This window comes from Mustela putorius, unplaced genomic scaffold (genome assembly GCF_011764305.1).
Source record: "Mustela putorius furo isolate JIRA1106 unplaced genomic scaffold, ASM1176430v1.1 tig00003845_pilon_pilon_pilon, whole genome shotgun sequence".
In the NCBI taxonomy this organism is placed as follows: Eukaryota; Metazoa; Chordata; class Mammalia; order Carnivora; family Mustelidae; genus Mustela; species Mustela putorius.
In genome coordinates this window covers 33,973,980-33,997,864 of record NW_025421998.1, presented here as the reverse complement: position 1 = coordinate 33,997,864, position 23,885 = coordinate 33,973,980, and the positions used below count along the sequence as shown (strand labels likewise).

The window sequence follows — 23,885 nt, the reverse complement described above, 5'->3', positions numbered from 1 at the left end:
AGACAGAGAAAGACAAACACCATATGCTTTCACTTATACGTGAAATCTAAAAAATCTGTATGTGGAATCTAAGAAAAACAAAACAAATGAAACAGATTCGTAGATACAAAAACAAACTGATGGTTGCCAAAGGGAAGGGGTTGGGGGGAACGGATGAAATATGTAAAGGGAACTAGGAGGTACAGTCTTTGAGTTATAAAATAAATAAGACATGTAGATGTACAGCATAGGAAATACAGTCAATAATATCATAGCAACTTTGTACAGTGACAGACAGTAACTAGACTAATACAGTGACCATTCTGTAGTATATATATATATCAAAGCACTGTATTTATATACCTGAAACTAATACAATATTATGTATCAATTATTCTTCAATTTTACTAAAAGACTCTTCTCAAAAATTACCTTTGCTCAGAAGCCTTTGTTGATTAAATCCCACTTAGCACTTAGTTTTGCTCCAATATTTCGCATACCCTGGACTATAATTATTCTTCTTGTGATACTTTAACCTCAACAATGTGACTGTCTCCTGTTTTCTATGTTATAGCCCCCACCTCATCCCCCCCAACCCCCACCAAGAGCACTTTCTCCTTCAAATCTCCACCTGAAGGGTCTAGCAAAGGTTTTTGACTAATTTGGGAAAGTAAGGGCTTTACATGGATTAAGAGTGGTTTTCTCAAATGATATAGGGTCAGAAGAAAACACCTTCGGTTCCTCTTCCCAAAGCCAATCACAGGAAATAGGAGGGCTATCAGTAATACCTGAAAATAACAGAGATTCCAATATTAATGGGAATAAGGCTCTGTATTCTCTATGACTAGCACTTCTGTTCCTTGTTCCTGTTGTGTAGAAACAAAAGTGACAAAATTTACATAAGCAGAGATGTCTCGTGGTACTTGAAGGCAGATAAAGAAGAAGAAATCATCACCAATACTAAAATAAACTTCTGGGTTGTTGTTGTTGTTGTTGTTTTTCCCAGTAAATTCAACAGAACCTAGAATTCAAACAAGGTTAGATATGCACCCATATATTTGGGTGTTCATGTGAATCAATTATTTTGGTTCACTCGTTATTAACAGGGGTCTGTACATTAGCTGAAGGACTCAAAACTCAGTAAAAATTGTTAGAAACTCAAATAGTGTTGGAGGCTCCAAAAGTCACAGTTTGACCTACGATTTTAGCTTGGAGCTATGTAAAATCCAGACAACTGTCTACCAAACTCACAGCAGTGGATTTGAAAGAGCACAACTTAATTCAGTTAAGGTTGGCATTCATTTCAAGTGAATTCATTCAGGCTGAAAATTGTCCCTTTGAATCAACCATTTTCTGGTGATTGGCATTTTATTGAGTTCATGGTGTGATCTTCTCCATTTCTTCGCCCCACACTCTTCACGAAGCCAGACACCAGGGAAAGAACTGGTTTAAAGGAGTCTACACTGCTGCACAGCAAATAAGCATGATGCATGAAGCAGGAAGCTAAGTCATGGTCTTCTGAGGTTCATGGAAAAAATATCCATGATCCGTCCAATACAAAGCTGGCAAATATAAATACAGAAAAGCTTTGATACTGCAACAACTCTTATGTTTGGTTTTTCTCCTCATCCATTGCCCTGTGAGGGTCTGATGGGTTTCTCCTCTCAAAATCTGCTCCCAATAAAAAACCCATCATCAGTCATCTATAAACTTTTGGACACTTAAATCAGAACGTAACCTCTCCCAGAATTACTTGAACTTTAAGAATTATAGAACCAAAAGCTTCATTCCTTTTCAAAAGAATTTCAGCTACAGGTGCGTTGGTGGGCAAGGTATTCTGGTGGGGGTGGGGGTAGGGGGATGGAGTAAGAGGAATTTCTAATGCCACTGGCATCATAACCCACGACAGCTACCCTCATCTCTAACCTCAGCTTGCAAGATCTAAAAGTATGTTTCCCTCTCTTTGATTGTGGTCTTCTTTTTCTCACGTGCATGCATGCGTGTGCATTATGTGTGCATGCGTGTGTGTGTGCCAAGGTTACACAGAGCAAAGATATGGGATGTGTTATCTATATGTACATAAGGGGATATACGCATGGGTGTATTTTTACTTACAGCTATGTTTTATCAGAACCAAGACCTTGCCTAAAATCACCTCCAGAATATTAGCTAACAACATCCAGGCAAGCCTCCCGTCCATGTTAAGTCACGTAGGTGACTGACAACAAGTCACTTAAAACTGTCTGCATCTCAGTCTTCTCATCTCCAAAATGATACAGCTGAAGTAAATAGCTCTTAAGATCTTTTACAGCTCGGCTCTTCTGTTACGAACTCTAGGCAGCAGTTTACAACTGGTAAATGGTTTTAAAGAGATTAACTACATAAGGCCAGACACAAAAATTCATTTCTTTGTGCTTCCGTTTACATTGCATTTCGCTTAGGATTTTAGGTTTAGAAAGGAGGAGGAGGATAGGTTCAAGCCACGAACACCCCCCCGGTCTCTCCAGGCTCTGTGGGCCTGCCTCAACTCCCAAATCCCAGCACTGCCACTCTCACGGCTGCTCAGTGATGGCGTCCTGGGCCACCTGGCTGCCAGATTATTTGTGAGTGGCACGATGTAGCATAGCAGTCACACTGCACCATGTTTGGCAACCCTGGTTCTGTCGACTAAATGCCAGTCATGTCCTTATGACACTGCCACTGTCACAACTACAAATGCCCTCACAAAACAACTAGGTCATTTTTACATTGTACTTCATCATTTGTCACTTAAATGAATGCTGTCTTGTATGCTTTCACATAAGCCACAGTGGAATTTGTTGTCTTAGGTTTGGTTTATTTTGCTGGGATGGGAGGAGGTCATTGTTCTGCTGTTTCTCGTGCGTTCGTTGCGTTTCTATTACCAAACTGGAAACCCCTGGAGCATAGAAATCGTTATCTTCCATTTCTTTAATGTTTCTAAAAGCCTCAAAGATGGCATAAATGGGTGTTCTGTTAACATCTACTCAAAGATGGACTAACTTCCTTATTATGAGCCTTCCCCTTTAACTAAACATAGGCCGTTAAAAAAATCAGTCCTACCTACATGCAATGAGGCACCTTCCAAGCCCAGATCTTTTCCATTCAATGAAAAGAGTTTCACCAGCTGTACCACTCACCAGATTTCCGCATCTATTGCTGTGATTTAATTTAAAAATGCTTATGTTTCTACTGACTGGTTTCTTTGGGGTCTGACCTAATTTCACTGAAACCCTGAATCCACTGGCTAATGGACATAGCTGAAGGGAGAATTCTTGAGGACACTCCATTCCTTTATGCCACTTCAGTGACCCTAGTTTTGTTACAACCCTTGGTGGGCTTCAACGCTTTACCACCAAGAGACTTGATGATTGTTTGGCCAGTTTTATTGTGAAATATTTAGGTGGTCTTCTCAGCAGCTAAAATTTTAATATATGCTGCTAAGACAATTTTATTAAGTTACTTTCCCTTCTGTTACACCTCTGAGGGGCACCTGGTTGGCTCAGTCAGTTGAGCAGCTGACTTGGTGTCTGCTCTGGGTCATGATCTCAGGGTCGTGGGATCGAGACCTGGTTGAGACCCGCATTAGCATGAAATGGGTGTTCTGTTCTCCCTCTCTCTGCCTCTACCCCTCCCCCACATGAGCGTGCACATGCTCCCTCTAAATAAATAACATCTTCTTAAAAAATAATTATATTCTTCACAAACCTGTACCCCTGGGGCAAATAATACATTACATGTTAATAAAAATAATTGAATAAAAAATAAAAAATAATAATTATATTCTTGATTTTAGATGTACATGATAGTTTGCTTACAGGTTCATGTAGACAGATGCTTCTATTTATTGACCTCTATGTTCTTCATTTCACCCTAATCATCATGATAAATTTAACACAAAGTTTGATGAACAACACCATAACTGTAAGAAATGCCCTACGGTTAGTTGTGGCCTAGACAGGTTTTTTGGAACATAGCTATCTTTAGGAATCAGGATTTCATCTGGAATATTCTCTAACCCCTTTCTGCTGTGGACCACTGGTGTTGGCAATGCCTGGGATCTCAGTGCCACTCCTGCCCCCGTAAGTCCCACTGAGTCAGAACTTACACTTGAACATGACCCCCAGGAGATTTGCGTGCACATTAAAAATTGAGGTGCAGGGGCACCTGGGTGGCTCAGTGGATTAAAGCCTCTGCCTTCTGCTCAGGTCATGATCCCAGGGTCCTGGGATCGAGCTTCACATCGGCTCTCTGCTCATCAGGGAGCCTGCTTCCTCCTCTCTCTCTGCCTGCCTCTCTGCCTACTTGTGATCTCTGTCTGTCAAATAAATAAAAATTATTAAAAAAAAAAAATTGAGGTTCAGTGCTCTACACATACAGTGATAGATTTGGCTGGTATGGCCACATAAGAGATTGAGACTGTACGAGAGGTCGAGAGTTTGAGGGGTAAAATTTGTTTCAAACTCTGGGTACCATATGAATGATAATCATTTTCTTGGGTAACATTTTTACTCAAACTTCTCACAAAAAGTCAGGGCAATTTCATACAATTCTTTAAATTTGAAATAAAATTGTCCAGTAGGGTATACCCAAAGTATACCTTATGAATTTTTTGTTAAAGCAATGGGATCAGAGTAAGTGCAAAGTAGAGAAAAAAAGAATATACACGAATTACAACAGCATCTGTACCATTACCTCCTGTGTATAAATTTGTGGGTTTATGTATTTCTAATACAGAAGTACTGTTTTGTCAGATATGGCTACCATATCTATGAAAAAAAATTACCACAAAATTATCTAAGGAGGTTTGAACCCAGAATCTTTGCTTTGCTTTATTTACCAGAGTTTATTTGGTAGCTTTGGGGGAAAAAAATAATAAAATAGAAGGAAGTCACTTTAGCACCTAGAAACAAAATTTTAAAAAGAACTTGTATTTGTGAAGTGTACCATGTATCCTAAAACAAGCCCTCCCCTAGAAGGTGGGGGGGGGGGAGCCTTTTGCCTACTTGTCATAACTGAACATGTCCCACTGGACAAGGGACAGGAACCCCTGGTCACAAATAGAAGGACATGGCAACTCTGTAGAAATCTGGGTGGCTTTTAGTCACTACTTCCACTAAAAACATACTCTATATTCCCAAAAGGTCATGAGGAGAAAGAAGCTATGTGAATTTTGTCTCACTTGGCATCCACAATTATATACTGGCAAAAAACTCCATCATGGAAAAAAAGCGTCAAGAGTGTAGCATTCATATCACATGGCCAAATGAATACATAGTGTTGGGAGGTGAAATATTAGAATTGACATCTATATTACCTACCCTCTCTCATTTATAGCCAGAGGGCTCAGAAATGGGACACATGAAATGAGAATCCCCACACACAGTAAGGGAGTGGCTCTGTTGAGATTCCACAGAGAAAAAGCCTATTCCAACCTACAAAATTCTCACAGCTGCAGTGAGGAACTGGAGTACCATTCAGGACAAAACAGAAGACTCAGGCTACACAAAGTGGCTCCCAACATGGCTAATTAGTTTCTTCATCAAGACACTACTCCCTTAAAGTTCTCATTCTAGAAAAGAAAAAGTCTGTTCCTGCAAATAAGAACCTTTTCCCCCCTCTCACAGAATTTATAGGTTTAAATATAGCTTTTCTTTCTGTCTGTCTTGGGTCCTAACCTGAGAAAGGGAAAACAGAGTGTTTTCAGAGGACTCCACATGATACAGAGATATGGCATGACCTAGCAAGAAGAACTGACCAATATAACCTACAGCAATTTTAAAATGTCTACCATGCCAGAAGTATTAATAATCAATAAACAGATAAGGCTGAACTCAGATTCATGGCTCTTTGAAATCATGAATATGGTCCAGCACGCTTTCTACCTGTATACACAGGCTTACTGATTGAGGCACTTTTTTTTTTTTTTTGGTTTTTGGGTTTTTTTAAACATCACAAGGACCAGAGAAGCTGTCATTTGTCTCAAAGGCTGTGCAAACGATAGTTTCAGATGCCTTCTGAATTGTTTTGTTTTTCTTCTGAACTTCATTGCACCACCCATAGCTTCTTTGTACTAAACCAGGCTAGTTCTTCCTTCATGTTTATACCTTTCAAATATCTGTAGCTCTCTGTCCCTCATGTAAGATCAAGCATCCAGAAGGCATAATAACATTAAAAATGGAAACTGAAAAAAGACACTACTGGAGGTACTGACTGATCCATTAGGGCCTGAATTTCTTTCCCTTGGTAACCATATGAACAGCATTTAAAAATAAAGATTATAAATATTTTTAAATTCCTTCCCTGAAGGAGAAATAAAATTGTGTACTATCTTTTTACTCTGAAACAGACGGCTATATAAATAAGCAAACTTTTATCTTTTCACCTATTTTAATAAAATTTAGATGTACTATTAATGCTTAAATAATAATTAGTGACTAATGAATGTCAAGAGGAATGTTATAAAGTTCTAAAGTTTAATATTTTTATTCTAATAAAATAAATCGAGATACAGAACTGACCAAAGAATCCAGAAAAATATAGGGCATCACTCAATATAGGATTGACTTTTGAAGCTCTTGAAATTTTCAGGGAATCATATATGGGTCACTAACCACACAGAGCTTATGAAGAGAAACAGGGAACAATGAACCTTTGAGGGGAAAAAATGGAAGTCTCTTTCAGTGCAGCTTTGATAATTGGTCCATCTATTGTAAAGAGCTAAAATTTCAGCAATAATAAATCTGACAGCAATCCATTAATAATAAAGTCCTAGCTGATTTCATAAGAGCTGGTTCTGTCAACCTTTCCTCTGACTGAGAAAAGTCAATAGTGAATCCAGACACAGATCGTCAAGGTGAATAGAGCAGAGCAGTGGGATACACAAATCCTGCCGCTTGTCTGCCACCTGAAAATAAGCCTCAGTGCTTCCAGGAACATTTCACTGTCCTCTTTGTATTATAGCAAGATCTCATTCAGCTGAGGAATAAGCCACTGGGGCAAACTTGTATCAGCAGGACAGAGGAGGAAGTTTATAGACATATACCCTTCCCAAACCTTACCAGATGATAAATGGAAGACAGGAGCACTTTTTCAAATCCTCTTTTTATCCCCTCAAACACAGTAACACTAAGAACTGTCATATATGCTCAATAAACAAGCAAACTGGAAAAGGAGAAAACTTGGACAAGATAATTCAAGTTGATAGAAAAGAGAGATGGAAATGAAGAATTTTTAGATAATAACGGTAATCATGATGGTTCTCACAGAGCTCTTATTATGTAACAGCTACTAAGAAAAATGCTTTATAAGTAGTTTTGCAGTGTCTGCAACAGCCCCATGAGGTATGACTATTATTCCGAGTTTACAGACATTTAAATTGAGGCACGCAATATTTAAGTAGCATGTCCAAGACGACATAGAGAACAAGTAGAGGTAATGAGATTTATTCCGAGACTCTACAAAGCCCAAGATCCTGACCACTGGGATGTCTTCCTTACATGTTCCCTGGGATTGATATTTCAAGAGAAATAAGCAGAGGCCAGACCTGATCCACAACACTTCTCTCACTCTCTCTTCTGACGCAAAAGAAAGCATTCTGTGGTCTAAGGTTTCTGACTAATCCTCCCTCACCCCTCACTACTTCCATCACCTAAACTTAACATGCCTTTAACTGACCTGATTCTGAATCAGCCTCAAATCAAAAGTCAAGGCTGAACAGCAAAGTCATGACAATGGGCAGAAAGCATAAAGATCATCAAAAAGGACAGGCTCATGGGGAAGATGGAATGACCTGGCCATTAGGCACTGCCACGTTGAATCTTCCTTTCCCATATATGTTTGCGTTTCCTGAATAGTATGTTCAAGGCGAGTCATAAACCACGACATAAACCAGGCGTTTCCTGAATAGTATGTTCAAGGCTGATCCAATCTAAGAATCATGAATCTAGTCGATGGCAGATAAATGGATACCTCTGGGAGCTTTAACCTGACTTTCTAAAAAGGATACTCTATCAGAAAAACCATCTGGATTTAAGATAAACAGTAACAGGAAGAAATTTGAAAAGAGAATGCCGTATTGATGAACCCTGTCTCACCTCATCCAATGAAAAACTGCTTAATTTGGAAAAAAAGCTTATACCCTCTCCTGCTCCTCTCTGCCCAACTCAAAAGATAACATGAGGTTTTCAGGTTAAGTGTCCACTGAAAACAGCAGTGGGGAGTGAAGGAGGGTTTGCAGCAGATATCAGGAGACTGAGGAAAGTCTCACTCTCCCACTGGCTGAACAAGTGGCAATGAGCCAACTAGACAGCACACTTGCTGAAGAACCTGCCAATTCCAAGAGTCTGTAGGAGGACCTCAACATCAGATAGAGCAAGGGAACTGAAGCAGAGGGGGTGAAATTAAAATGTTAATAATGACAAAAGCTACAGTCCAGCCTTCCACTGAATATTTTAGCTGTTGTTCTCTATCACCAAAGAACTGACATGAAAATCTAAGTAACCCAGTTACCATGCTCAATTACCAGGCCATGTAGAGAACCCAAATGTAAGATAACCACCGATTATTCCCTCTACGCATAACTGTTCCTCACTCCCTTCCCCATCCTACAAGCTCCGAGTTTTAGTATCTCTAGATTATCTATTATGGTATCCATATGGAAACTTGATTTAGTGAAAGCATGTAAGGGAGAAGGGGGAATTCTGGTGTTTTCCATATAAAAATCAAAGCATATATTGGGGCACCTGGGTGGCTCAGTCGGGTAAGTGTCTGACTCCTGATTTCAGCTCTGGTCATGATCTCAGAGTTGTGAGATGGAGCCCCATATGGGACTCCACACTGGGCGTGGAGCCTGGTTAATGTTTGCTATGTGCCCCTCCCCCCCACAGAAAAAAAAATCAAAGCATATATTAAAAAATAAAGAAATTCTGGGACATGCTATAACACGGATTAAGTGAAATTAACCAAACACAAAAGGATAAATGCTCTATGATTCCACTTGATGAGGCAAATTTATAGACACAGAAAGTAAACTAGAGATTACCAGGGATGGACCAGGGGGAGGGAAAATGGGGAATTATTATTTAATGCATATAGAATTTTTGTTTAGATGATGGGAAAAGTTCTGGAAATGGATAGCAGTGATGGTAGCAATACCTTGTGAAAGTACTTACTGCCAATGAACTGTGCACTTAAAAATGGTTAAAGATTTGTGGCATGTGTATTTTATACCACAATTTAAGAAATGAAAAAAAAAAAAATCAAAGCATACAGTATCTGTACTGCAATTGCCCCAAATGAAAGAAATCTACTCCAACATTTCTCCCGGAAGTATCTTAAAAAGGAGTACAGTATACAGTAAGTTCCATGAGGACAGGCCCCAGATCTTTTTGGCTCATTGTTACAGAGCAGTTACACTGTTACACAGTAGATTCTACATAAATGTTTGTTTAATAAATAAATGATTAAAAAAAAAAAACCAGAAGGAGTCTCCAAGAAAGAAAATATTTAAAAAGCATCAAATTTACTTATTCATAAGAAAGAATAAAGAGCATATTCCAGAGAAAAATACCAGTGCTCCTCCAGCTAAGCTGCTTCAGGCGAGGGAATGTATCACTTCATTTTACTTCCTCACAGCAGGTCTTATAATGTCTTACACATAGTAGATGGCTAATAAACGTCTGCAGAATGAGGAATTAAAACATGTGTAATTATGGGGCACCTGGGTGGCTCAGTAAGTTAAGCATCTGCTTCAGTTTAGGTCATGATGCCGGGATCCTGGGATGGAACCCCACATCGAGCCCCGCATCAGGCTCCCTGCTCAGTGGGGAGTCTGCTTCTCCCTCTCCCTCTGCCTGCTGCTCCCCTGCTTGTGTTCTCTTTCTCTCTCTCTCAAATAAATGAAATCTTTTTTTTTAAGTTTATGACTATAAATGTCATGTAACTACTCTACTCTTCCCCTTTTTAAAAACTACTTTTTGCAAATGTCCAATTCCTTCTATCACAGGGCAAAAAAATAAACCTCACAGGTTATACAAAGTGAAGGGAAAAATATAAATAGCTAGAATATATCACTCTCAGAAAAAAAAAAAAGCCAACAACACAGAGTACATCATCTTCTAAACTGAAAAAAAAAATTGTTTTTTTTTTCCAGAAAAAAGAAAACAAAAACTGAAGTATGGAAAAGAACAGCTTATAGTTCATGTTGATTTTTCAGGAAGTAATAAGTGATGAAAATAAAAGAAAATGTGAATTCTCTTTGGAAGAAAATTTAAATATTCATTCCCAAAAATCAATGTCTCACCTTCATAATCAATAGTTGAGTAAACATAGAAGGATATTTAGGGCTCTTATGTGGCCCCCCCCACTCAAAAATTTCTCTCATTTGTCTATCGATTAATCAGGTGTTCTTTTTAAAAAATACTAATGTCACAAAATTATACACAGCTGGCTTATGGCCAACATGCTACAGCAAGTTACCAATGATGTTCTCAATTGATCTTCACTATCTGCATCATTTATTTACATTTTATGTGATTTGCTGAGTTAAAATATACAGACGTAGAATATTTTTAAAGCAAAAACTCAAATGCTGGCACCCTGGGCATTCAGCAACTCTACAGGAGACGGACCCTAATAAATCCACCAGGACCATGTAATGTAGTAAGTCTCACTCTGAACAATATTAAAACATGTTCTGCAACTTTGACTGTCCCCTAGCCCTAATACTGTGTGCCAATTAACAATGGAAATAGAAATTCAACCCCTGTAGATATCAAGGTTTACATCTCCGTCTCTCAGCTGTTATGGTCAGCACAAGCAGGTAAGCATCATTCTGGAGTAGTCTGTCTGCTAGCCCAGTCCTTCATGCATTCAGGGGTTCTCCATTAGAACCCAAAATGCTCCCAGTCCACTCTTAGAGCTGGCTCTACAAGCAGAACCACAGGAAGGATTATCACCTCCGTACATGAAAGCATAACCACTCCAGGTGTAATGATGCAAAATACCAGCACACCGGCCTCTGCCAGAAAGCACAGACTTAAAGCAGGTACATTTCTGTGCTCTAGAAGGGAAGGGGGTGGAATGAGCAAAGAGGAAGCCCCAGAGCCCTAATCTACTAGAGACGCTTATTCCACTCAGAACCAATCTAGCTAACGTAGGGACATCAGTTTACCCAAATGAAAGATGTGGTCTCCCGTCCTTCACTGGCTTGCCTCAGAGGGCATTCAGCCAAGCAAAGCCAGGGAAAACAATCTATAAGATCTCTTTAAGCTATAATAAATAAGGCGAGTTTCAGAAGAAATAACACTCAGCTATGGCAAAGAAGCACAGACGCTAAACCTTTTCCTCCTCTTATCACTGCTACTGGTGTTTACAAACTACAAGCAATAGCCTTGGGCGCCTCAAGAGACTCTCCATGAGTAACCTCCCCTCGGATCCCTAATTTAAATCCCCCCTTGATCAATCTGTGATGTTTCTGGCAGTTAAAGAGAAGGGGGTGAGTGAAATGACATGCATAAAATGAATCCTTTTCAAGTTGTAAATGAGTGAGTCAGGATTCAGACTTGCCGAGATGCTCCAAATTAAAAACCCTGCTCTAATTTTAAGCATGCTCTGTCTTACCGTTTTGCTGTTGTCTCTCTCAGGCTCAATTCACCTGGAACTCTTTAACATGTCTCTAGCAATGTGTCTGCACCAGGCCAGGCTCATACAGCAACTGAATTCACATCTTTCTGCACTAGCAAGCTGAAAACGGTACGGCCGTACTACAACCAAGAAAGGGGGAAGCAAGAGCAAAAAAAAAAAAAAAAAAAAACCACACACAGACACAAAAACACACCAGAAATCACCTAAGAGAAACTAATCTCAGTGGAATAAGACCAAAAATAGTACACAAGAACACAAAGAACATGCTAACATTCAGTATCAATAGCTTTAACAGTTCATTTCTCCCCCCCAAAAAAAAACCTAGTTTTTTTTTTTTCTCCAAACACGATGGACTTGCCTGTGGAGTTCCCAGGAAGGCAGAGTAACCAGGCTCTGCAGCAGCATTGCAGCCAAAGTAACAGTGCATATGCTGTCCAGGCGATTCACAACACACTGTCTCTTCAGAAAGATATTGATTTGCAATGCAGGACTGCTTCAAAAGAATACAGAAGGGGAGCCAAACAGCTGATGCTGATTGCATGGGAGGAAAAACATTTAATCAAGGGGATGTACCCCATCAAACTCAATTCAATTTTTTTAAAAGCACTGGAGGAAGCCAGTAAGGATCTTGAGTGACAACCCCATTAAACAATAATCTGAGGTCCTACAGAAGGCCAATGAAGGCTACCATCATTCGTGCTGCGAAAGCCACTAAAATAGTTTAATGTGTCTATGTGTATATATTTGTCATATGCAAATGAGGAATAATGAGAACTCTAAAATAAACATGCACCAAATAAATGAGGTTCAAAATGCACAGGTGTAGCACTTACAAACCCGAAGTGATAAAATACATAGTTACAAGCCTACAGAATTCTTGGTTGGAGGGGTTAGAGCTTCTATCACTCCCAAAAGTAAAATGCCAACACAAACCAGATCCCAAAACCCTTAGGTTAATTATGTCAAGTCATACCACACAGCGCTGGGTGCTGGGTGCTGGGTGGTGAGGAAGAATGCCAAAAGGCTACTCTTATAGCGACCCCTACAGGAGAGTGGTTAAGCTACAATTTGTCTTTGTTCAAAGTACCTCCTATCCTCAAAAAACAGAATCACAAAAGTGTATAAATTAGGTTAAGCCACAAGGATACAACTGAAAAACACTTCAGGCTAGAAATTTTAAAAGTCAAGCATGAAATCTGACCTCACAGATATTTATTTAATTAAGAGATTAAAGTACAAGAGGAGGTAACTACCATGTCAATGGTGAGCAGCCAAAATTCTCACAGCCCACAGGACTGGGTACACTTATAATCAGAAAGCTCCGGGAAAGGTGGTTTCCCTTCAGTTTAAAGAAATGATCTCCCGGGGCGCCTGGGTGGCTCAGTGGGTTAAGCTGCTGCCTTCGGCTCAGGTCGTGATCCCAGGGTACTGGGACTGAGTCCCACATCGGGCTCTCTGCTTCGGCAGGGAGCCTACTTCTCTCTCTCTCTCTCTTTCTCTGCCTGCCTCTCTGCCTACTATGCCTACTAGTGCTCTCTGTCAAATTTTTTAAAAAAAGGAAAGAAAGAAAGAAAGAAATGATTTCCCAGGGCACCTGGGTGGCTCAGTTGGTTAAGCATCTGCCTTCAGCTAAGGTCATAATCCTGGGGTCCTGGTTCAAGCCCCATGTAGTCAGGCTCGCTCCCTGCTCAACGGGGAGCCCAGTTCTCCCTCTCCCTCTGGCTCATGCACTCTGTCTCAAACAAATAAAACCTTAAAAAAAAAGAAGAAGAAGAAGAAAAAGAGGAAGAAGAAGAAGAAGGTATCATCTCCCGTTTGCAAACCATCTTCACCTTCATCCGTTTGAATTACACTGTGAAGATACTGAACTTTTATTTTTCTCTGCATCAAAAAAACTCATTCAAAAACTTGCAAAAAGTTCTTCAAACACAACTATCATGAACTTCCTTTTTCAGGAAAGCCAAGAGAGAAAGCTCCATCCTTAATATCCGAAAACTACTGAGATCCACGAATACCATTCCTGCAGAGGGGACTACATTCCTATAAGAATCTGAGTTTTAATGCAGAAAAATGAAATTGGACCATTTCCTTACACCACACACAAAAATAGACTCAAAATGGATGAAGGACCTCAATGTGCGAAAGGAATCCATCAAAATCCTTGAGGAGAACACAGGCAGCAACCTCTTCGACCTCAGCCACAGCAACATCTTCCTAGGAACAATGCCAAAGGCAAGGGAAGCAAGGGCAAAAATGAACTATTGGGATTTCATCAAGATCAAAAGCTTTTGCACAGCAAAGGAAACAGTTAACAAAATCAAAAGACAACTGACAGAATGGGAGAAGATATTTGCAAACGACATATCAGATAAAGGACTAGTGTCCAGAATCTATAAAGAACTTAGCAAACTCAACACCCAAAGAACAAATAATCCAATCAAGAAATGGGCAGAACATGTGAACAGACATTTCTGCAAAGAAGACATCCAGATGGCCAACAGACACATGAAAAAGTGCTCCATATCACTCGGCATCAGGGAAATACAAATCAAAACCACAATGAGATATCACCTCACACCAGTCAGAATGGCTAAAATCAACAAGTCAGGAAATGACAGATGCTGGCAAGGATGGGGAGAAATGGGAACCCTCCTACACTGTTGGTGGGAATGCAAGCTGGTGCAGCCACTCTGGAAAACAACATGGAGGTTCCTCAAAATGTTGAAAATAGAACTGCCCTATGACCCAGCAATTGCACTACTGGGTATTTACTCTAAAGATACAAACGTAGTGATCCAAAGGGGCACGTGCACCCGAATGTTTATAGCAGCAATGTCCACAATAGCCAAACTATGGAAAGAACCTAGAGGTCCATCAACAGATGAATGTATCAAGAAGATGTGGTATATATACACAATGGAATACTATGCAGCCATCAAAAGAAATGAAATCTTGCCATTTGCGACAACATGGATGGAACTAGAGCGTATCATGCTTAGCGAAATAAGTCAAGCAGAGAAAGACAACTATCATATGATCTCCCTGATATGAGGAAGTGGTGATGCAACATGGGGGCTTAAGTGGGTAGAAGAATAATCAATGAAACAAGATGGGATTGGGAGGGAGACAAACCATAAGTGACTCTTAATCTCACACAAAACAAACTGAGGGTTGCTGGGGTGAGGGGGGTTGGGATTATGGACATTGGGGAGGGTATGTGCTTTGGTGAGTGCTGTGAAGTGTGTAAACCTGGTGATTCACAGACCTGTACCCCTGGGGATAAAAATATATGTTTATAAAAAAATAAAAAATTAAAAAAAAAAAAAAGAATCTGAGTTTTAGTTTGTGATTGCTCAACCCTCCAGCCCATAGACTCCTTTTTCAGGACCAACAGTGCTTCTTACTTAAATCATTTAAGATTTAATCATATGCTGCCTCAAAACTCTCACTAGCTCACTAGCTCACTAGCTCACCATTTTAAGGTCCTTGAGGAACAAACTCTATCAACTGCTTCCTTTTTTATTCCCCCACAACATATAACACAATGCTAGCTATCCAGAAAATATTAAATGAATATTCAAAAGAAGTAACAAATTTCCCAAATCCATATTTTAGGGCTTAAATAATCTAACCCCACCCCCATCATTCAATGTTCCCTGAAATTTAAAAAACAAAAACATGTTGGAAGTGTTACCTTCAGTCACTCCACCCAGGTAGTTCCTGTCCTTCTTCCTATAAAGTTGGTAGATAAGGGCATGTATAATGTTCATGGTCAAGAGGCTTTGCTGTTTAAGAACCAACAAACTGCACTGAATAAAGTTTCCCCCTTATTTTTTCATGTATTTATTCAACAGATGTGTGCTGATGCATCCAGCAGTAGGAACTTCCATGTTCTCTGCATTCAAGGAACCCAGTGAGTGGTGAAAAATAAAGCAAGTGATTATAATATACTGAAATGTGTGTTTTGGGAGTGCTTGGTTGTGTACAGATAAGGGTGGCTCAGAGAAGACCTCACTGAGGAGGGAGCGTCAGGCTGAGGCTTCCAGGCACCGGCCAGAAGGGGGAGGGCATGTGAGGAACAGCAGGACAGGACAAAAGGATCAGAGGCCTGAAACTGGAAGCTGTCTAAGGAAACCACGGAGCAGTAAATAGACTGGTGGCAGCTGGGAAGGCTGAGGGAAAGATGGCTGGATGCCAGAGCATAACAGACCTGTAAGCCATGCTAAGAAGTTAGGGCTTTTATCCAACAGGAAGTTGCCATTTAATCCAACAGGAAGGCACTAAAGGACTGTAAGCAGCACAGCAGCTGGGTGGGATTTTTTCCTTTTACAACAAGGCAATGGCGTAGAACGGACTGGAGGTGCAGGGGCAAGCGGGGAGGCTATTCACTCACAGTCTGCAAAAAAATGGTCAGAAGCTCACTTACGTGTCTTAGGTTTCTAATCTCCTAGAAATGGAGCTCAGCCAGGATTCTTGTTCGCCTAATTTACTGAGGACATGCTCTCAGAGAAAGGGAGTGAGGAGGCAGGACAGGGAAGATGGGGGAAAGCAAGGAAGAGGGGTCTCAGAAGGAAAAAACCACACCCAACATTTGTCCCTCCTGAAGCAAGAAGGCTGGCCTTGTTTACGCCTGGACTGGTCATCACTGACCAAGCAGAACTGAGCAGGGCCCCCCCAAGCACTTACCAGTCCATGCCTCAGTCACAATAGACAATGTTTCTTTTCTTCTTCTTTTTGTTTTGTTTTGTTTTTAAAGATTTTATTTATTTATTTATTTGACAGAGAGAGACCGCAAGAGAAGGAACACAAGCAAGGGGAGTGGGAGAGGGAGAAGCAGGCTTCCCCGTGAGTAGAAAGCCCAATGCAGGGCTCTATCCCAGGATCCCCAGGATCATGACCTGAGCTGAAGGCAGAGGCATAACGACTGAGCCACCCGGGCGCCCCAATGTTTCTTCTCCTCAGAGCTAATTCCTGCCTTAGGAATCTGTCTGTGCTGCTCTCACTGCCTAGAATGTTCTTCCTCAGAAAATCTTGGCTGACACCTTCTCATTACTCAGTTGGATGTCAGTAATCTCCTCCTCGGAGCCCTCCCTGGTTACCCTCTTCTTCACACCAAATTTGCTGCACCATCTAATGTATTTATTTGTTTGTCTTCTGCCCCCACTGGCATGTAAAAGGCTCCACAGCACGGGCTTCTACTGGTGTCCCCAGCCCCCAAGATAGCACTCAGTACCTGCTGAATAAATAAATATTAGGAAGAGCTGCTGCTGATGACTGTTGTTCAGACAAATTCTGTGGGCTCCCAAGAGTGGAAACAGACGGGAACCTTTAGGAATGAATGGGGAGAATGTGTGGGGAAAATATAGTGTCAATGTATATATACACAAGCTTGGCCTTAAAGCAGAAATGAAAAAACAGGCTAGAAGGCAAAACTACGGGAAATTAATCATTATGTTCATGTCGTACAAGATTCACAATCCACTGCCATTAAGACTATCTTTATTATAGGACATCGAGATGTATCTGAAACCAACCACAGAAGGACAATAACAGATGTTAAAATAGAGCGTCTATTTACAAAACTCTTGCAAAAACTTCATCTTGGTAAATATAAAGGAAAAGATAAGAAAAAAAACTGACATATAAAAATGCTAGAATCTGACCTCTATCTGCTTAGGTCATTTTTTCAGGAAAACAAAAATTGATCCCTAAAAGTATCTGCCTTCATATATGATTTTTTTAACTTAAAAAGTATATCATACATTTTGCTGACTTTTCAAATGAATTATAATAAACACAGTCTCATCTTCAACTGATGATGACTGGGTCCCTCGTGAACATTAGTGACAGCCACGAGGATTTACCAAGAGTATACAGGGTCACTGACACCTGATCTCCAGACCTGACATCCATGCATCCTTTTGCATCATCACTATGGTTTATTCTCTTTGCCATAAGGCTTCCTTCCTTAAGGCTCTAAACATGCCACCTCCTCCTAAGACTACCACACTCTTCCCAGTCTTGCCACAAGCTTCCTCAACCATCCCTAAACTTGAGCAACTAGACAAACAGGCTTATTAGAACACTGTGAATACAGGTTCGTTCAACTGTGAGAATAGGGGGGTGCAAAGCAGAACCAGGAACTTTCTTCTTAGTGGAGAAGTACAAGCCTAGTAACCCCCCCACCCCACCCCCAGAACAAGAAGCTATTCCCTATGGGCTCTGTGGTACTTCTCACCTGGGCAGAAATACTTATTTCCTATCAGCTTCCCTGGAGCCATCTCAGACCTACAAGGCTATCAGATCCCTGACCCTCACAGTACAGTCTAACAGACAGATTGCCTCCCCCAATAAAAAAGGAACCCAAACAAAAAAAAAAGTATTGAAGAAAGGAATAGAGAAAGCTCTTCTTTTGGTTTTGTTCTGTTTTTTTTTTTTTTTTTAAACAAACAAAGAGAAAAGAAAAATAAGGAAATAAAGTTAGGAAAGGGGTAACAGCAAAGTCTACTTTATGCATATAAATCTAATACAGTAAGTCTGCCTTATGAATTACTTTCAATAAACTTTTAAGTCTCATGAAGAAGATATTTTATTTTCAAAAGTGATAGAGAAAAGACAGAAATTCCCCCAAAAAAGTGGCTGAATTTCAAATTATTATAGATCCAGGCGACCCTAGCAATTTTTTTCTACTGCAAAGTTTTACAGTGAAATGTTCATGTTATGATTGTTTTAAAAATGCTCACAAGGTTTTAGTAAACCTAAACCTTTATTTTTTAATAAACACTAAAAAATTTATGACTTAATTCTTCTCCACTAATGCTAGTCATTGCTTAGACTTCCATATATTCAGAGAAATGTCATTTATTTAAAATACTTTCTCAATACCAAAAATATCCATGTATCACTCTGGCATTTCACAGAAACCTTAGGATTTTCTTCTTAATATTTACATAACTCTGAGTGTTTTCTGGATTCTAGAGGAGAAAAAAATGAACCAATTCCATCAGTAAATTCAGGTAATTCTATCACAACCCAAGAAATTTGTTCTTGAAAAATGCTGCATTTTGTTAAAATGCACCCTAAAAACATGAAGGCCTATGGGGAAAATAAGACTAAGGGGAGACCATTCAAAATCCATGCATCCGGAGCACAAACAAAAACCATAATCATAACACACACACACACACACACACACACACGCCATATCTTCTTCATCTCTGCCTTCCCTACAGTGCTGACACTGGGTCCTACATACAACAGATGCTCTAGGTTTGTTTCTTGGCTAAAGATAAATCCTATGTTGGTCACCACGAACTGCAGAAAACATGTCCAGGTGAAAAAGTTCAATTATGAACATCATCTAAGTTGGAGATTAAAAGCCCAAAGACAGAGCTATAGCAAGGAAACCTAATTTTTTTTAAAGATTTTATTTGTTTATGACAGAGAGAGATAGCGAGAGAGGGAACACAAACATGGGGAGTTGGAGAGGGACCAGTAGGCTCCCCACTGAGCAGGGAGCCTGATGCAGGGCTCAATCCCAGGACCCTGGGATCATGACCTGAGCTGAAGGCAGACCCTTAATGACTGAGCCACCCAGGCACCCTACAAGCAAACTTTATATTATGTTTGTCAAAAAACAGCATGGAAAGTTGATTTTCATGAATCCTAATAACAAAAACAGGTAGATACAGATTACAGTAATAAAAAGGCAGGACTTCTTTTTGTCTCCTTTAAAAATATGATGTCTGGGGGCACCTAGGTGGCTCAGGTTAGGCCTCTGCCTTCAACTCAGGCCATGGCCTTAGGGTCCTGGGATCGAGCCCTGAATCAGGCTCTCTGCTCTGCGGGGAGCCTGCTTTCCCCCCCTCTCTCTCTGCCTACTTGTGATCTCTCCCTCTCTGTCAAATAAATAAATAACGAAAAAAAAAAAATCTTAAAAAAAAAAAAATGTGATGTCTGATCACAGTTCTGCTTCTAACCAGGGGTTCAGTCTCCTCTTTTTTAGGGAACAATCTTCCTCCTTTCTATATGTTTTGTTTCCTGATCTTGTGTCCTCAATTATCCTGGGAAACAACTTGTCTACGCCTGAGTCTTTGCTTCTCCTCAGTTAAATTTCTAATCCTTGGCACATAAGACTTTGCATTAAAATACATATTACATGGTTGCTATACACACTATGTATTAATTATTTATTCAAGTAACAGAAAATGCCTGGGTATCTGCATGGCCAAATGCGGTTTTTCCCACCCACACCCTTGCAAAATCACAACTGATTTTTTGATGGGGTGCCATGCCCCAAGTATGAGAAACTAAACCAGAGACCCAGGTATAAAAGCAATCTTACCAAGACCATATTCACAAAGAACAGTATCAGAGAATTCCAAATGTCTAGAACTAATATGATCTTAGAAATGTGAATTAAATTATAAGACTTCAGTGGCAGACACAAAAAAAGACTCAGGTAGAAGCAAGAAGAAAGGCAAAAGGCACTGAGGAAAGATGTGAGGATTTTCTCTCTTCCTGATTCCAGGATGGAGAGAAGCTACAAATCCAAGACTATCAAAAGCTTCTTAAAGAGCTAAGTCTTTTTTTAAAAACTTACTTAAGTTTTTTAATGTTAACTATGAAAAGGGAAGAAAAAGTTTTCTAGTTCAGGGTTATAAGTCAGCTTTATCGCCTTTAGGAACTTTTGACCAGCTTTCCAAAATTCTACTTAGTTAGAAAATCAGGAGAATCCTAAAGGAAGAAAACTTGTCTAAATGAACCTGTCAAACAGACAGAAATGTCAAGTCACCTTTGACATTTTTTAATCTACAAGTTCCCTGCTACTGATCTAGTATAAACTTCAAAATATTAAAATAATAAGGATTTATTAAATAATTTTCTTCCTTTGTCTTACTCTGTACCCCTAAAAATAAAATACCCCTAAAAATCCCATAGAAAAGAATGGATAACAATGTTATTCATTCAACAATAAGCACAATAATGAAAAGATAACCAACTGAAAAAACTCTCAACTGAAATTAAAACCAGTGCTCCTGTGTAATTTAATTAACTTCCCTTTGGCCAGTGTTTTGGTATTTTGCCTTTTCAAGCTAATGCTGGTATGATTTAGATCACTCTGAAACCACACATACACCTTCCTCAAAGAACAGAAAGCAAACCAAGGTAATCATTTGTCAGATGATCACATAACCAGTCCTATCTCCCTTGTGTAACCGAGAAGGAGGTTCGAGGCAAAAATGCGTAAGTAGCAGGGATGTTACCAGTTCTGAAATGCTTTTACTCCTACATTCCTTTCATATCCAGTGAAACACTAAGGACAGCAGCACTCAAATACTGGTTGAGTCCTTTCTGCCACTTCTTGTGGAATGTTTCACTTGAATGGTTACAAAAACAAGCTGGTTCCTGGAAAGGTTCCTCCCCTGGCGCCATGCACTGCAGGCTAGAGAGGGGTGTGTCCTGTCCAGCACCAGGCCAGCCATCCAACTTAGGCCATTCATTGTTCCCTGGGACTTTGCCAGCCAGAGCTGAACTGGACCCTACCCCTCTACTCTTGATGGTGGCAAAGCAGAGAAAGCATCAGCTGAGAAGCCACTGGTGTCAAGTCCTGAAAAGAGGTTGGAATGAAATCCTGAAACTGACAAGGACAAGGAGTAAGAGCAGAGATGAGGGCAAGAGATAGAAGGCACTGAAACTGTGGTCCCAGCACTGCCTGGTTGGCTCCCCCAAGGAGGGGGAGCAGTAGGCAGAAAGAGAAGCAGGCTCCCTGCTGAGGAAGGAGCCCAATGCGGGACTCGATCCTAGGACCCCAGGATCATGACCTGAGCTGAAGGCAGACACTTAACCACCTGAGCCACCCAGGTGTCCCAGTTGGCTGACTTCTTAAAATGAGGTTGTGCCACGCTAGCCTCCCCATAAATCCCATTTTCTCCCCTAAACACTTTGAGCTGATTTTCAGTTCCTTGTAACCAAGAGTGCTTGTGCATGCGGAAATATATGTACAAAAGGATGGGCGCCTAGGGTGAAGCATGGATGCTAGAGCTGTGGCTAAGATGCCTCATAGACAAGCTGTTTTAAACCCCAGGAAGAAGAGATTGACGGTTGATGTCGACTCAAATGACAGTAGGAAAGGATGGGTTTAATAGCGGCCAAATGTTTTCACAAAGCAGCTTCACATACCTACGGTACATACTACTATTTCTATAAATTTGTACTAAATCATCATATATATTAAACTTTTAAATTTATTCTTATAATTTACAGGGGCTGTATAGCTGCCACGAAACATGGAGCATTACCACTGAGTCAGTTATCTGCACCTGTAGAAGCCTAAACATTCAAACCAATTAGTTTAACCACACAAGTTGCGGGGATAGCACATATTCAGATTTTAGGCACAGTACATAAATGATACTAAACTGATCTGGCCTTGCAAATACCATTTATAAACTGCTGGTAAATATCACCACCCATATGTAACTAAGAAATGTCACTGGAATTATAAAAGGGAAATCAGTTTGTTACACTGACCCGGGCTTTAAAGGCTTTCTGGCCATGAAAGAAAGAGGGTTATTAAAAATTAAACAAGTAACAGCAAGGGAATTTTAGAAAAAGTCACAAAAGTACACTAGGGATGTGTGGAGTATGTAAAGAAGACAGAGTAAACTACATTTTCTGTATTTCATTACTAAAGGATTTTTTTCACGCTCTATTCATTTACCAACCATTTATTGAGCTTTGTATTAAGCACCATAGGAGGTATAGAGATGAATGAGACACAACTGCTGTCCTCACAGACAGTGGGATACACTGTACTGTACAATACAAGAAATAATTGCCACTGCAGAATATAAAAGAAAATATTACAAGAACTCAAAACGAGGAAAGCTTCACAGGTAAAGTGAAAACTGTCAGATTTTCACTTCAGGTATGTAATCAAGCTCTGAATACTAGAGTCACAAAGAATTCAAGAGGCAAGATGTTGGTGGAAAATGTATATCCAAAAACTAGCAATGATCACTCTTAGAAAAAGAACTGTTATCTCTATCTGGGTGTAATTTGATAGCTTAACAAAGAACCTTTGTAATATCCCAGGAGCACAGCCTAGAAGAGTTGAACAACTTCCACCATTTGAACCCTCACAAACAATGGTTCTTTTCTCCCCTTTGGTGGAAGATTATTTGGATGGACTCCAGGGACTCCAAGTACACTGCCTAACCATCTGGTTCAAAGATGTGTTTTTTCCTAGTGACCCACAATGCAGTCAACCAAACTCTTTTTCCATATTCCTTAAGGAAAACTGAGTTTTGAGAAATGTTGCAACAGCTAGTCATGGGCAACTTGGAGACCATGATTAGCTCTCATTCCTCTCCCCAGTCCTGATTCTAATTCAGGGAAGGTAACGTTTTACCTAACACAATACAAAGGCCAAACTGACTAATTTGGTTTTATTGGTCCTCCACTGAAACAGCTGAGTCCCTATATAGTCACTGTTTCTCCTAACCATTCAAAGAAACTTCAATTCATATAAAAGTTCGTATTAAAAAAACAAAAAATTCTTACTTCCAGACTGACCCCACCACAACCCATACCTACTATGGGCACAAAGTTATTGCAGCCCCCGGAAGACCACTTGACTTTAAGGAGCCCCAAGTGGGTGCAGAACTGCATTCAGGTATTTCCTTTCCAACAAGGTTCCTTAAGGCAAAACCCTAAGGAACAAAACAGGTTTGAGAAAGAGAAAGGAGACATCATAGATGAAACCATATAGATGGGTGCACAGCTACATGGAAAAGAAGGTGAGCTCAAGAACCAGACAAACCTGGGTTCCTGACCTTGGACAAGATACCTAATGTATGATAATAACAGTACTTTATTAGTATTAGTATTAGTATTCAATACCTCTAATATAATAATAATATATGATATAATAAAATATTAATATAATATTAGAATATTATAATAATAATAATACATTAGTATTATTATCATTCAATACCTTAGAGGTATTTTGAAAAATAACAATACCTGTGAGGCTAACTGGTATCTAAACTGTTCAGAACAGCATTCAGTAAAACAAAGGTTTTTTACACCGCAGTGATAAGCATAATGCAAGCCTTTGGGCACATCAGACACCCCTGAGGCTCGCACTTCTGCATGAAGTCTGCTACTGGTCTTGGTTCTCTTGGCTCAGATCAGCCTGTGCACTTCCTCCTGCAGCAACCATGGCTGTCAGGCTC

General features: G+C 40.0%; 1 protein-coding gene across 4 annotated transcripts in view; it reads right to left on the bottom strand.

Moving 5' to 3' along the window:
• CDK14 (cyclin dependent kinase 14) overlaps window positions 1–23,885 on the bottom strand; it is a 599,713-nt gene that overhangs the window by 476,383 nt on the left and 99,445 nt on the right. The window contains exon 1 of one of the 4 annotated variants that reach the window (XM_045062691.1): window positions 11,620–11,756. The exons of the other annotated variants lie outside the window; for them this stretch is intronic. The gene's annotated coding sequence lies outside the window, so the exon portion shown is untranslated. Of the gene's footprint in view, window positions 1–11,619; window positions 11,757–23,885 lie in introns of those variants that run through there. 4 annotated transcript variants of the gene reach the window in all.